The 15,818-nt window shown below is 43.9% G+C and overlaps 1 protein-coding gene across 5 annotated transcripts in view; it reads left to right on the top strand.

Annotated features, from left to right (window-relative positions):
- The window catches only part of gpr63 (G protein-coupled receptor 63), a 114,411-nt gene that overhangs the window by 69,544 nt on the left and 29,049 nt on the right, over nucleotides 1-15,818 (top strand). For all 5 annotated transcript variants that reach the window (XM_048531359.2, XM_059645353.1, XM_059645351.1 and 2 more), the window contains one exon: nucleotides 12,959-13,035. The gene's annotated coding sequence lies outside the window, so the exon portion shown is untranslated. The remainder of the gene's footprint in view (nucleotides 1-12,958; nucleotides 13,036-15,818) is intronic.

Consider the following 15,818-nt stretch of genomic DNA (forward strand, 5'->3'; position numbering starts at 1 on the left):
CTAACCTCATCCCGCCCCCTTGACCTGTCTGTCCTCCCTGGATGGACCTATCCCCTCCCTATCTCCCCACCTACACTCACCTCTACTGGCTCCATCCCCGCCTCTTTAGCTGGTCTGTCTTCTCTCCACCTATCTATTCCTCTATCCATCTTCGATCCGCTCCCCCTCTCTCCCTATTTATTTGAGAACCCTCTCCCCCTCCCCATTTTCTGATGAAGGGTCTAGGCCCGAAACATTAGCTTTTGTGCTCCTCTGATGCTGTCTGGCCTGCTGTGTTCCTCCAACTCCATAGTGTGTTATTCCTGTCTACTGCATACCTAAACTGTCCCTCTCAGCTACTGCTATTTCCAATTCTGCCACTTGCTATAGCTAGACTGACTCACTGCTGGGATATACCAATATTCTGGGTGTTACCATCATTGGAACCATAGCTGTTGACAGTCCAGAGTTGCCCTTCACTATCAATGTAGTGGCATAGCAGCCACAAGCAAAACGTCTCACTGTTCAGAGGCGGGGCTTCTGACTCTTCCTTGGATATTTTAGCACTTACTATTTAGACATCAGGCCACACAGCTTACCTTCACTTTGTTATATCCCACCCTATAACCATCCCTAAGTCACTGCTACTCTCTGCCCAATTCCATCTATGGCCCAGCAACTTATAATTCTTCAATGAGGAACTATCTCATATAGCAAAGCATTCAGTTGCTTCAAAAAATTGTCTTTTACGTACAGGCACCAAAAGCGAAAAGAAATCAAACAAATACTAGCTGCATTTGCCTCTTGAACAGAAACATGTTATTTGCATGTCATGCACCAACAATTTTTACAGTCAATAAATGATCACTGCATTCAGCTGTTATCTGCTGGAACCGGATGTCAATTAAATCTTGTCCGGCTTGTAGCTGTAACAACACTGCTGTGTTTTATCATGCAGAAAGTGATATTCCTCCTGCTCAATGTCCTCATTTTCCTTCTTGGAAGACTGCCGTCTGCTCTTGTTGTTTGACAGCATCTATCACATCCTCTCGAGATGTGCAGAGCTTGACTTGCTTGGATTATGTGGCACACTCTGTATAGCCTAGATGACAACTCCCTACCGGGCTCACTTTCATTACAAGGAAGCATGTTGTCTGCTCCTCTGTGGGGCTAATGAAAGAATGGGCTGCATTGTCTACCTTGTCTCTCAGTCAAGGTGTTGTGCAACAAACTCAACAGCTATAGCCCTTGTCTCCCAAGGATGGTCTTACAAGTGGCCATCTTTGTAAGGCAACTGGACCCTCAAATGTAGCTGGAACACATGACTTTGCTAACATTTAGGCATTGTAGCAGCTCCCAGGTGCCAGGCACAAAAGTCTAAGCAGTGGAATTGATCATTACAGCACAGTTACCCTCAATGGAATAACACCTATTTCTATTGATGAACTTAGCTACATTATGATATAATCCCCTCAATGTGATCTGTGTACAGCCTAAAACATCCTGCCCCAGTTGAAGCTAGTTATGTTGCTAAATCTAGCAAGTCAAACTACAGCACTGACTTGGTCAGGGTGATACAAGAGGAAGCGGTGTGATCTGGCCCAAATTGTCACAGTTTTGATGTATGTCGGCACGGATGATTGAGAGATCCCACACAAGTCCTTTGTCACTGTTCGGAAAGAGCCTGTTGCAAAAACTGCTGCTGTTACCTTGTTGGTCACTGAGACAGGATGGCCACCCATTCCTTCAGGTCACAGGTGCTGCTCCAGCAGCTGCCATAGTTCAGTGGCAGTACCCTGTTACATTCTCAGTCTGTGCCAAAGCTGTGCCTTAATCAACTGGAGAAATGGCATTGAAGATGAAAAACACTTGGTTTCCTGCACATCCTGAAGTGAAGGCTGCTTTGCAGATGCTGGAAGTTGCAGTTGGTCCTTGGTTTGCAGGTACGCCTGTTCCTCCTCCATTTCTCTGTGCCTTCATTGAATCACTGCAACGGTTACAGAAGCCCCTGCTGTACATTAGCTCAAAGTCATTGATGCAAAACATGAGTGACAGTTCTAATTGTTTTAAGTTTTCATTTGCATTACCTTGGTAACAGATGAAGAGTTTTAATTCAAGAAACAATTATCCTGTAAGAGGACCATATAATGTAGCTAAGTTCATCAATAGAAAACAGTCCCAATTTTTCACGTATGTCACCATAATTGAAATCCCGCATCCTTAGAACCATTTTTGAGAGTCTTTCATGCACACTTTCTCAAACCTTCACATTGTGCAAGAGAATCAAATAAACTGTTTTAAGTTGGGAAACTCATATCAGGGACCATATCATTCAGCTTGCCATCTCTTTGGGTATATCAAGGATCCATAGTAGGTAGGATCTTGCCTGAATTTTATATGTAACGGTTTTAGAATGTTCAGTGCTGAGTATTTTCTCATGTTCACCATCACTGCGCTGTGAAAGGCGAAGTGCACCTTTCTCAGTCCAAAATGTAGATAAATAAACTTGACATTGGGTTCCCCTCAGCAATCTAGGATGCCTTACATTCATCTGGTAGTTTATTGTCTTTGAATGATGTCAACCTATTTAGTATGTTGTTTTTTTTCTGCTTTTATGCTATTAAATATCTCTACGCCGTCTTTCCTCTCTGGAACATTATCATACTTTTTCCGTGTGAGAACAGATGCAGTGCACTCATGCAATAACACACTCATGTCCTCTGCTTGCCCCAGAAGCATTCCTTTATTAAGAAGTTTTCGTTATCCATGTTTACCATTAGCACTGTAATTTAGTTCAAGGATGATGGTGCCAAGTGGTGTCAGCTCTGGCTCACTTGGCACCATTTTTGCTTCTGAATCAGATGGCTGTGAGTTCAAATAACAGTTCAGTTCTAGGGGAGTACTACACTGTTGGAGATGCTGGCTGCCAGATGAGATGTTAAAAAGAAAGGCACAGCCACCTTTGTCAGGTGAATGTACAAGCTTGCAGAGCAAGGGTGCTTTACCTGGTGTGTCACGCTAATGTCTTCTTTCATTATTGGTGCAACTAGTTGATGCATTGACAAGGTATTTAAGTTGTATTTTTCACCAAGTATTCAAATAATGAAATAGGTTCCTGACATACTAAAGAATCTGCTGGAATGCTGTTTACAAAACCTAGTTTTGCTTAACTAAGCAGTTACTTGAGCTTTAGACTAATATTCAAGGCTTACATTTGACGTTTTTCATTATCGTTCGATCTGACATTTCACTTGGAGACTTGTCAGTTATGGTGGAGTTTTGAGTTGGCGTGACTGCCCCTCTTAGCTGCTGCTCATTAGACAGCAGTTAAAAGTCCCATGTTGTCAAAGTCACCACCTAAAAAACATTGATTACCACATAAGATGCTTTGCTCAAGAGTGATGTTGGGACTAACATTGCAGAGTCCACTTTACAAACATTTCTGTTATAAGAGGAGCAGCAGGAAATTCTGAAACACTGTTCTTCGATAAAGGAAGCCCAACCTGCTTTCAAAAGAAAGGGCATCGGGCATTTTAATTTTGTATTTCATCATGGTGTAAGACAATGGTCATGCATTTACTCAAATTTTAAAGAATTTGTTGCTGTTCATGAGAAACAAGCGATACCCTTTGTAGTGACAGCTTTTGTGAAGTAATGTTTCAAATGTGTTAATTTTGATTCATTGTATTACTTGCATTTAGTAGAATTGTTATAGCAGTATACTCAAGTTTCCATCAGGTCACCAGGTGTCTGCTTGTTTACCAGCATTTACTCTCAGGAGACTGTTTTTAAATGCTATTTATACAATACTAATTAGTTGAAAAATACCTTGTTAAATAAATGAGTTGATAACAGCTTCATTTAACCTATATAACAGGTATAAATGCAGGTTATTACCTAATACTGTGTATCACAAAATTGTCAGTCAGTTCAATTTTTAAAATTTCTTCTAATGAGGCTTCTGCAAAAAAGTAGGAGTTTGTTCATTTCTATTTTGAATGATGTGCAAGTAGCAAGAAAGGTTGTAAATTATTCTCCTCACTCATTAAAAAGTCCTGAATGTCATTTTTAAGCAGAATGGATCAGTCTGCAGTCTGCCTATTATTTAAGATATTACTTACTGGAGTTTCAAGAAAGTCTGGGGCATTATTGTTTACATTTTTAAAGAAAAGGTGGTCTTGTTGCTTGACCCAAAAGATCATATATATAGTGCAATCCAGGCATGTCCCCCTTAGGGAGACAGTCTGGGCATCTGGAATACCCAACAGTGACAAAACAACAGAACTGTTAGAGTACTGAAGAAGGACATTCAGCCCACTGTCTCTATAGCTGCTGTTTAAATGAGCATTATTCCTGGAAGTGCCACATCCAAGCCTTTCCCATACTCTCTATATTCTTCCTTTACAGGTGGCTGGTTGAGTTCCCCTTTGAAAGTCTCGATATAACCATACACTCCAGCAGTGCTTTCCATATCCTAACTACTTGCTGCATGTTGTTTTTTCCTAATACTTTTGCTACATTTAATAATTCCTTAAGTCTGTGCCCTTATAGTTACATTGCTTTCATGTGTGGGAACAATTTCCCCCTGTCCACTCTGTTCAGACTCCTCATGACTTTGAATAACAAAGTGTGAAGCTGGATGAAGACAGCAGGCCAAACAGCATCTCTGGAGCACAAAAGCTGACGTTTTGGGCCTAGACCCTTCATCAGAGAGGGGGATGGGGAGAAGGTTCTGGAATAAATAGGGAGAGAGGGGGAGGTGGACCGAAGATGGAGAGAAAAGAAGATAGGTGGAGAGGAGAGTATAGGTGGGGAGGTAGGGAGGGGATAGGTCAGTCCAGGGAGGATGGACAGGTCAAGGAGGCGGGACGAGGTTGGTAGGTGGGAAATGGAGGAGCAGCTTGAGGTGGGAGGAGGGGATAGGTAAGAGGAAGAACAGGTTACGGAGGCGGGGATGAGCTGGGCTGGTTTTGTGATGCAGTGGGGGGAGGGGACGAGCTAAGCTGATTTTGGGATGCAGTGGGGGAGGGGGAGATTTTGAAACTTGTGATGTCCACATTGATACCATTGGGCTGCAGGATTCTCAAGCGGAATATGAGTTGCTGTTCCTGCAACCTTTGGGTGGCATTGTTGTGGCATCTTCCCCTGCAACTGCAGGAAGTGCTACACTTGCCCCCCACACCACCTCCCTCACCCCCCACACCTCCTCCCTCACCCCCATCCCAGGCCCCAAGATGACTTTCCATATTAAGCAGATGTTCACCTGCATATCTGCCAATGTAGTATACTGTATCCACTGTACCCGGTGTGGCTCCCTCTACGTTGGGGAAACCAAGCGGAGGCATGGGGACGGCTTTGCAGAACACCTCTGCTTGGTTCGCAATAAACGACTGCACCTCCCAGTCGCAAACCATTTTAACTCCTCCTCCCATTCCTCAGACGACATGTCCATCATGGGCCTCCTGCAGTGCCACAATGAGGCCACCTGAAGGTTGCAGGAACAGCAATTCATATTCCGCTTAGGAACCCTGCAATGGTATCAATGCGGACTTCACCAGCTTCAAAATCTCCCCCTCCCCCATTGCATCCCAAAACCGGCCTAGCTCGTCCCCTTCCCCCCCACTACATCTCAAAACCAGCCCAGCTCATCCCCGCCTCCCTAACCGGTTCTTCCTCTTACCTATCCCCTCCTCCCACCTCGAGCTGCTCCTCCATTTCCCACCTACCAATGTCATTCCACCTCCTTGACCTGTCCATCCTCCCTGGACTGACCTATCCCCTCCCCACCTCCCCACCTATACTCTCCTCTTCACCTATCTTCTCCTCTATCCATCTTCAGTCTGCCTCCCCCTCTCTCCCTATATATTTCAGAACCCTCTCCCCAACCCCTCTCTGATGCTGTTTGGCCTGCTGTGTTCATCCAGCTTCACACTTTGTTATCTTGGATTCTCCAGCATCTGCAGTTCCCATTATCTCATGACTTTGAATACCTGTTTGATCTTGCAGCCTTCTTTATTTACTGGAAGGAAAACAGTCCTAATTTTTCACATATGTCACCATAACTGACATTCCGCATCCTTAGAACCATTTTTGAGAGTCTTTCATGCACACTTTCTCAAACCTTGTCATTGTTCTTAAAGTGTGGTGCCCAGCATTGGGTGCAACACTCGTTACTGAGGCCAAATTACTAACACATACAACTCAACTGCCTTGTTCTTATATTCTATGCCATATTAGTAACGCCAAGGATGCTGCATGTGTTCTTCATCTTTTACTGCTTCCTTCCATGATTTTTGCATACATTAATATAGTTGTAAGGACCTTTATATTAATAATGTTGTCTCCCCCATAAAGCAAAGTATGACATGCGCTATGGGAAAATATCTTGAGTCAAATGATTGAAGAAATTTTAAGGAGCTTCTGACGGAAGGAAAGTGAGGTGGAGAGAAATAAGGCAGGTGTTCTTGAGCTAGGGTTCAGTTAACTAGAAATACAGTGGAAGCGATTTAAAATTGGATTGCACAAGAGGCTGGAATTAGAGAAACATAGAAATCTTGGATCATTTGGACTAGAGGGTGCTACAATTCTTTTAAGAAGTAATAACCTTAAAAAGATGCACGCATTTCCAGTGACTGACTGGAAAGGATCGTGCGACAAAATTTAAAGTTTAAGCAATTTATGTTCTAAATTGGAGAAATATTTCATTATGTGACTGAGAGCAGAAAACTCCAGGATGTAGGAGCAGAAATAGGCATTCGGCTCATCGAGTCTGCCCCACCATTCATTGAAATCATAGGCGACCTGATAATGCCCACTCGACTTTCCTGGCTTTTCCCCATGTCCCTTAATTTCTGTACTGTTTAAAAATCTGTCTCTCTCAGGCTTACTGATCCAGCCTCGACAGCTCTTTGTGATAAAGCATTTCACAAATTCATAACATCTGAGGAAAGAAACTCTTTCTTGTCTATGTCTTAAATGAGTGACCCGTTACTCTGAGGTTATGCCCTTGGTCCCAGACTTTCCCAGAAGGTGAAGCACCTCTCCACATACCGTATCAGGCCCCCAAAGAAATTTATATATTTCAATGAGGCCTCCTATTATTCTTTTAAAATCCATAAGTACAAGTTCAACCTGTTTATAGTCTTTCCTCATAAGAAAACCCCTCCACTAGAATTGACCCCGTGAATCTTCTCTGGACAGTCTCCAATATTGAGATACATTTCCTTAGGTCAGGGGCCCAAAACTGTTCAGTGTTCCAGATGTGGTCTGATGAGTGTTTTCTATATAATTTTAGCAAAAACATCTCTACTGTTATACTCCATTTTCTTTGTAACAAAGGCCAGTAGTCCATTTGCCTCCCCTATTACCCACTGGACTTGGGATAATAATTATTTTTGTGACTCATAATTCAATATTTTTCACATGATCAACAATACAAAACCAAAATTACATTTTCTCCTGTCCCAACCAGCCCAGAGCCATTCTCCAGCCTGACTTCAGTGTGATGAACAATGGCATGAGCAATCTTTCTGCTTCAGATGTAGGATTAGCTGCCTCTGTTCTTTTACTCTCTTTCAGTTTTCTTTACTGAAATATATCTGCAAAGAAAACATATATTTTCTTTTCCTGCACTATATAGAATAAGGTAGCCTCCATATGTCTTTCAAAATTCCATTGTTAGAGACAGTGACGGGAGAGAACAGAAACTTTTTTCTTCGAATCCACAATCAATGCCTTTTTTTGGAAAAGGATGTCAATTAATTTTTTGAATAACCAGTAAGTAACTTCCATGAGCAAAAACAAAGTTGCTGGAAAGGCTCTGCAGGTCTGGCAGCATCTGTGAAGCGAAAAATAGAGTTAACATTTCGGGTCTGGTGACCCTTCCTCAGAACACTCATAACTTCCATGATACTTTCTGATCAACCTTTTGCTTTTTCCCAGAGTGGGAGACTAGATTACTACGGGCCATGAGTTCAAAGTGAGAGGAGGAAAGTTTAAGGGAGATATGTGTGGAAAGTTCTTTGCGTAGAGAGTGTTGGGTGCCTGGAACACGTTGCCAGCGGAGGTGGTAGATGCAGATGTGATAATCTCTTTTAAGATGTATCTGGACAGGTACATGGATGGGCAGGGAGCAGAGGAATACAGACCCTTAGAAAATAGATGACAGGTTTAGACAGAGGATCTCGATCGATGCAGGCTTGGAGGGCCAAAGGGCCTGTTCCTGTGCTGTAATTTTCCTTGTTCTTTGTGCAACTTGTTCACCAATGTTATTATATACCCCTGGAGCAGGGTGGACTTGAACCCAGACCTCCCGGCTCAGACATAGGGACAAAACTGTTGTGCTACAAGGTCCAGCCATTAACTTGCACAGGTTTAAAGTAAGTTTATTTGTTCACACGTTCACCCTTAACTTCAAATATTATGCCAGTCTTGCACACACACTGGTGAAAATTCAGTGAACCAAGTTAGTGCAAGTTATAAATAAAATAATACTTCATAGTTGGCCCTCTTCCCCAAACCCTACCTCTTCCTCCGGTACATTGATGACTGTATCGGCGCCGCCTCTTGCTCCCCAGAGGAGCTCGAACAGTTCATCCACTTCACCAACACCTTCCACCCCAACCTTCAGTTCACCTGGGCCATCTCCAGCACACCCCTCACCTTCCTGGACCCCTCAGTCTCCATCTCAGGCAACCAGCTTGTAACTGATGTCCATTTCAAGCCCACCGACTCCCACAGCTACCTAGAATACACCTCCTCCCACCCACCCTCTTGCAAAAATTCCATCCCCTATTCCCAATTCCTCCGCCTCCGCCGCATCTGCTCCCACGATAAGACATTCCACTCCCGCACATCCCAGATGTCCAAGTTCTTTAAGGACCGCAACTTTCCCCCCACAGCGATCGAGAACGCACTTGACCGCGTCTCCCGTATTTCCCGCAACACATCCCTCACACCCCGCCCCCGCCACAACCGCCCTAAGAGGATCCCCCTCGTTCTCACACACCACCCTACCAACCTCCGGATACAACGCATCATCCTCCGACACTTCCGCCATTTACAATCCGACCCCACCACCCAAGACATTTTTCCATCCCCACCCCTGTCTGCTTTCCGGAGAGACCACTCTCTCCGTGACTCCCTTGTTCGCTCCACACTGCCCTCCAACCCCACCACACCCGGCACCTTCCCCTGCAACCGTAGGAAATGCTACACTTGCCCCCACACCTCCTCCCTCACCCCTATCCCAGGCCCCAAGATGACATTCCACATTAAGCAGAGGTTCACCTGCACATCTGCCAATGTGGTATACTGCATCCACTGTACCCGGTGCGGCTTCCTCTACATTGGGGAAACCAAGCGGAGGCTTGGGGACCGCTTTGCAGAACACCTCCGCTCAGTTCGCAACAAACAACTGCACCTCCCAGTCGCAAACCATTTCCACTCCCCCTCCCATTCTGTAGATGACATGTCCATCATGGGCCTCCTGCACTGCCACAATGATGCCACCCGAAGGTTGCAGGAACAGCAACTCATATTCCGCCTGGGAACCCTGCAGCCATATGGTATCAATGTGGACTTCACCAGTTTCAAAATCTCCCCTTCCCCTACTGCATCCCTAAATCAGCCCAGTTCGTCCCCTCCCCCCACTGCACCACACAACCAGCCCAGCTCTTCCTCCCCCCCCCCCCCCCCTACCCACCCACCCACTGCATCCCAAAACCAGTCCAGCCTGTCTCTGCCTCCCTAACCGGTTCTTCCTCTCACCCATCCCTTCCTCCCACCCCAAGCCGCACCCCCATCTACCTACTAACCTCATCCCACCTCCTTGACCTGTCCGTCTTCCCTGGACTGACCTATCCCCTCCCTAACTCCCCACCTATACTCTCTCCACCTATCTTCTTTACTCTCCATCTTCGGTCCGCCTCCCCCTCTCTCCCTATTTATTCCAGTTCCCTCTCCCAATCCCCCTCTCTGATGAAGGGTCTAGGCCCGAAACGCCAGCTTTTGTGCTCCTGAGATGCTGCTAGGCCTGCTGTGTTCATCCAGCCTCACATTTTATTATCTTAATACTTCATAGTTCTTGTGTTGGGGCTGTTGTAAGAAAAATAGTCATTTTGGACTGTCTGCAGATAATGATTCTGCTCTTCAATTGTGGTATAGATGGTTTTAGTGGCTGGAGTCATAGCAGTACTATTTGCAAGATTCCTCCAAAGAGACAAAGCTCCACAGGACACAAAGTAAGTAACTTATAATAAAATGTGAGGCTGGATGAACACAGCAGGCCCAGCAGCATCTCAGGATCACAAAAGCTGACGTTTCGGGCCTAGACCCTTCTTCAGAGAGGAAGGGTCTAGGCCCAAAACATCAGCTTTTGTGCTCCTGAGATGCTGCTTGGCCTGCTGTGTTCATCCAGCCTCACATTTTATCATCTTGGATTCTCCAGCATCTGCAGTTCCCATTATCACTAAGTAACTTATAGTTTTGTTTTCCATGCAGATCAAGTTTCTGTGTAGGTGCACTTCGAAAAATACCAGGCGAGGAGAGCTTTTAGTTATAGCAGACTCCAAGTTTAAAAAGGCATGGGTCTATTGCCTTTGCAGCTGGTGTGCTGTGTTGACTGACTTGGTTTTTCTCTGATTGGTAAGGTAAAAACTTTGTACCACTTGATCAGCTACTGTTGTTCCACCAGAATGGTTTTAAAGCTAGAAGCCTTTTTCTGTACAATGGAGAATAGATGGGGAAGGTCTCCTAATGATACTCGCTTATGGTAAAGGGGCTTCTTCAGCTTTCTTTTAAGTATCAAACTTAGAGATATATGGCAGAATTTTATAGGTCTGAGTAATTTGGTCTAAGGCAAGATTTATAGCAAAATCAGAATTCTGGTGAAGAGCATGTCCTTGCATCTTTAATGCTTTCCACGTGTGGCATGGTGAGTTTCTCCCTAGGCAACAGGGAGTTTCCAATTAAGGGAATTATTGCTTGTTAAACTCCTTGTGGATAGCTGAGCTTACCTCATTAATATCCAGCCTTCAGTCTAATGAAGCTTGCCAAACAAACTAGATGTCAAGAAATCTTGCAATGAAAACCAGAGCAGGCACCTGGGGAATTCAGCTTGTTGCTTGCTCCAAATGACTTTCATGTTGGACACTGGACACCAGTTTCTCCAGGCATGCTCCATGCACACCAGCCATGTGTACCACACATCCAGTAAAGCTGGCGCCGGCATTTCGCCCAGCCCAGAGAATTGTCATAGCCATCACTGATGCACTTACAGGACAAATCAGCACTTCAGTGCATCATCTTGGGTTTCCCAACAACTCCCATAGTAATGCTGCCGCAAGGACACTGCAGGGACACACACTGAGCTCGTGGACTGGACCCGGCTGAATCTCCGGGATATTTGCTCTCTGCCATCGCTTTCGCTCACTCTGAGCTTACACTGGGGCTCTGGAATCCCTTATTTGCAGTGGTTTGCCTTACCGTTTTCTGCTTTGTGCCTGAAGCCACAAATGCCAGGTTGATAAACTACTGTCTGACTTTACCATTCAGTGCTGATGCTGAGCCAGGAAGCTTGCCATTGGTTATCCGCAGGTGTCAGTCAAACCTAGGGGGTTAGCCTTCACTCTGGGATCCCAGCACAGTAAGTCAAGGGCAGCTACTGATGTCAGTCCGGAGGCTTGGAAATGTCAGTCAGCCACGTGGGGTGCGCAGAGTCAGGATGGTCTCTACATAAGAGGTTCGTCAGTACACCTCCTGTCTTGGCTGTTTCTGCTCTGTTGAGGGCTGTTTCCATCCTCAAATGAGACAGAGGAATGTACTAAGGGAGATCAAAGTGGTTGGCCCAACTGTTACTTTTGGTGCGGGCGGGCAAGTGTCCCATGTAAGTATATGCTGACAGCATAAAAGCAATACAGGGTTACTGCTGCCAGGGGTTAAAGAAGATGACGTGAGGGAGGGAGGATGTTACAGGCTATAGTGAGAGTGGTAGAGCATGAGTCTGAGTGAGTAGTGGGTACAGTAGCAGAACCAGAGTGGGTATAACATACCCGAGAGAAGATGGTGGTGCCTACACTGGCAGAGCAGTGAAGGTCATTGACTTTCTCAGTGCTGTGCATTCTTTCAGACAGCTAAGACTGTAATACGCCAAGTGCCTATCTTGGATCAGGCTGGCATGGTCTGGTTTCTTGGCCACATCTGCTGATCCTGGAGCAAGAGAATGTTCCACATTTGCAACATCTCATCCAGCAGTAACACCAGGTCCCTGCTGGTAGACAGGCTCACCGGCTTCCCTCTATCAGTGACATGCAGGGCAGCTCCAGGGACACTACAGTATTTTAAAGATGGTGCAAGTGCAAAGGTTTCCATTGAATTTCAGGATATCCATTGAGTGGTGAGTTGTTCTGGGAATGCTTTGTGGTAAGATGGGGCCAGAATTAGACATAGGCACAGAGCAGGTAGCTGCTGCAGCGGATTTGTTTTGATGCAGTGAGAAAATTCAATAGGTCTTGCAGTGAAAAGCCCTCCAGAAAACTTGATATCTATCACTTGGCTAACTCCAAGTTGTAAAACTTCAACCCAGGAAGTCTGAAAATCCTGTTGCATTTGAATTTTGGCTAAACTGTAAACAATAAGCTGGTATAAATTCCACTGATAGTTCTATCTCAAAATGTTCAACAGAGGGCTCCAGCCAAGGATATTCAATTAGGAATTTTCCAAAAAAACTTATGGCCGTCTGGTCAGAAATCGCAGAAGTAGCCGCCTTATTTGTGTCCATTTTCACAATATAAGACAAATCCAAAAAATTTTATGGTGAATGCAGGCAATGTTTAAATGTAAGAAGAGAAGATGCCATCACAGGATTTGATTTCACTTCTTAGTGTTGTTTTCCACGATATTTAATGTTCATTTGCATTTGTTCTCTTTATCCATCCCATAATTCATTTCTGATGATCGTTTTTTTCTGCTTTTCTTTCAGACAGAATTGTTCTTGCATCATCATTAAACTTTGCAGCCCGATGAAATGCAGACATCCCTGAGAAATGGAGGACGAGGGTAAGCATAGAATTAAAAAGACGCAAGAAATAAAGACAGATTGACGATGGGGTTTTGCAATAATACAATTAGCAGAAATAGAGGTCATAATTTTAAAGATTCCCATGCTCCATTTGCAAACAGGAATCCTAAGTTCTACAAACTTGTGCCAACAAAAGTACAGCATAACATATTGAGTGTTGTATTGTAGACTTGTTGCTAATATTTTGATTCCAGTTTCTAATTCAGTGATTAACAATAATACGACAGAACATATCAGGTCTTTAAATCCTAGGAAGGCCAAATTGGGATTCCTGTGTAAGTTTGGAAAATAAATATTGAACTATATCTATTCCCAATTATGTAATGTTTTAATTAACTATTCACTTAATGCTCTGCACGTCAGAGCTCAAATTGCACGGGGGCAGCGGATTTTTTATTCTCTATTCGTTCATGGGACGTGGGCATTGCTAGTTGGGCCAGCATTTATTGCCTGTCCCCAGTTGCCTTTGAGAAGGTGGTGAGTTGCCTTCTTGAACTGCTGCAGTCCGTGTGGATAGACTCTCAAAACCGTTAGGGCTTCCTAAAACCATTAGGAATTCCATGAATGGCAATATATCTCCAAGTCAGGATGGTGAGTGGCTTGGAAGGGAATTTGCAGTTGATGGTGTTCACATGTATTCCCATTTGGAGCTGTTGGTTCAATTACAGGCAGCTTCTATCCCATGCTTGCTGCTGATAGGTTCAACTTGTCTGCAGCAAACACATGTGAGAACCAGCCTGTGATTGGAGCAAAAAGGTGCTGCTGACAGCAGGTCCCAGGGCTGGAATGTCAGCGGGTGAGAGAACAGGAATGAAGGTTGCTGAGGAGCAAAACTGGGGAGACCGAAGTGGTGGACGACGACCTGTCGAATAAGGACTGAAACTGGGGCATGGATAGGGTGGTTTGGGGTCCTGGAGGCAAAGTGAGGTTCCAATGTTGAAGAAGAGAGCAAGTGGAGGGAAAAGGGAGTTTGCAAACTGGTAGGGGAAGTAGGCAGCTGCAGAGTAGAGGGAAAGGGCAGGGGAGCCGTTGTGAAGCAAAGGGAGAGAGGGAGCCCTGCAAATAGAAGGGAGAACAGCAAAGTGCAGAGAGAGGGAGAGGGTGTCTGAAAAATGGAAGGATTGCTGCAAAGTGGAGGGAGAGAGGGGTATTCTGCACAGTAGTGTGACAGTGGGTCTAAAAGGTGGGGGAGAGGAAGCTGTAAAGGGTGAAGAAGACCTTAAAGGGGAGAGAAACTGCAAAAAGGAAGAAAAAGTTTGATTTTGTAACAAGTGAATACATAGCAAACTGGGAATAGGAAAACAGGTAGTAAACGCTGAACAAATTAATGAAGAGTTTTCTGATTAAAATTATAATTCAACAGCTATTATGTGGGGGGAAATGTAGTAAATGCTCTTGTAATGAACACTTGGAGAATTGCATAAAATTATGATGAAAGTTTTATTCAATAAGGATTTTTATTTGTGTGTCTTAAGTACTAAGAACTATTTGATGTACATTGACTGATTAGGGACAACATGCAACCTGCGAGCTCACCAGTCTGCGTAAGGTACGTTTTGGGTGACAACTTATTGTGAATAGAAATATTTATCAGCTTTTTAAACAGATATATTTGTTACTAACTTATGCCATCAACCCTGTGCCAATTTAAGCGCTGCCATGTCTTGGAATTTAATATTTTCCTTACATGTTGTGTCTTCAAGTTTAATAATGTAGTTTTAAATTGTTGAGGATATTGATGAATTCTTCTAATTCTGTTTTTTGTGAGTCTAAATACTACATATATCAGCATAAAAGTACAAATAGTATTGTTTCAAGGTGGACACACCACCTTATGAAGAGTTATTTAGATTGCAAAAAGGCCTCCTGAAAACCAAAACATAAGCCCCAAAAAACAAGAAGTTGCCCTTGAGAAATCTCAAGAAGCCTTTCTTAAAAAAAATTTGCATCTTGCGGTACATTCAATCTCTGTGTGCAAAGCTATTATCTTAGCAAAGGTAAAGGACCAGTTTAATCTGCTGTCTCAATAGATGTTCAAAATTAATGGTTACCCAAAATAAAGAAGAATTAAATGCCTGCCAATTAACAGTTACCAGTAGGAAGAACACCTTTTTGTGAATAGCTGTGAAACGATAACTTGAGTTATGAATATGAAAGCCTGTTATATTAACTGGCTATAGTTGTCGCACAAATATAATTTCTGTAGTCCTTGGTCTTGTATGATAATCTAGCTTATTACGCAAAGTCATGTAAGAATCTACTTAGTAAAGATTATCACCGCAAGTAGGCTCTTTACAGACAAATATTTAACAGCTCTCTTGATATTTAGAGTTTGACAGTTAGACTACTGTATATTATTGGACTGCTGAAATAAGAAATCCTTTTTTCACTTCATGAATTGACCTTCAGCTAGTTTGTGTGAACAGGGACACAACTGGATGAGGTAGTCTGTCTCAGTGTTCCTATGTTGTGGAATGTTTGCTGTCCAGTGACCCTTGCTGAGACGTATCTGCATATCTATTGCAGCAAGGACTAGTCTTAGACATTGTACGGCCTGTAACTGAATAGCTTGAGATAGTAGGAACTGCAGATGCTGGAGAATCTGAGATAACAAGGTGTAGAGCTGGATGAACTCAGCAGGCCAAGAAGCATTAGAGGAGCAGGAAGGTTGAAGTTTCGGGTCTAGACCCTTCTTCAGAAATGGATACAGATTCAACAATTCAGTGCCATCTGAATGCATAAGTTAAGAAAACTAAGATTT

Source organism: Stegostoma tigrinum, chromosome 4 (assembly GCF_030684315.1).
Source record: "Stegostoma tigrinum isolate sSteTig4 chromosome 4, sSteTig4.hap1, whole genome shotgun sequence".
Lineage (NCBI taxonomy): Eukaryota > Metazoa > Chordata > Chondrichthyes > Orectolobiformes > Stegostomatidae > Stegostoma > Stegostoma tigrinum.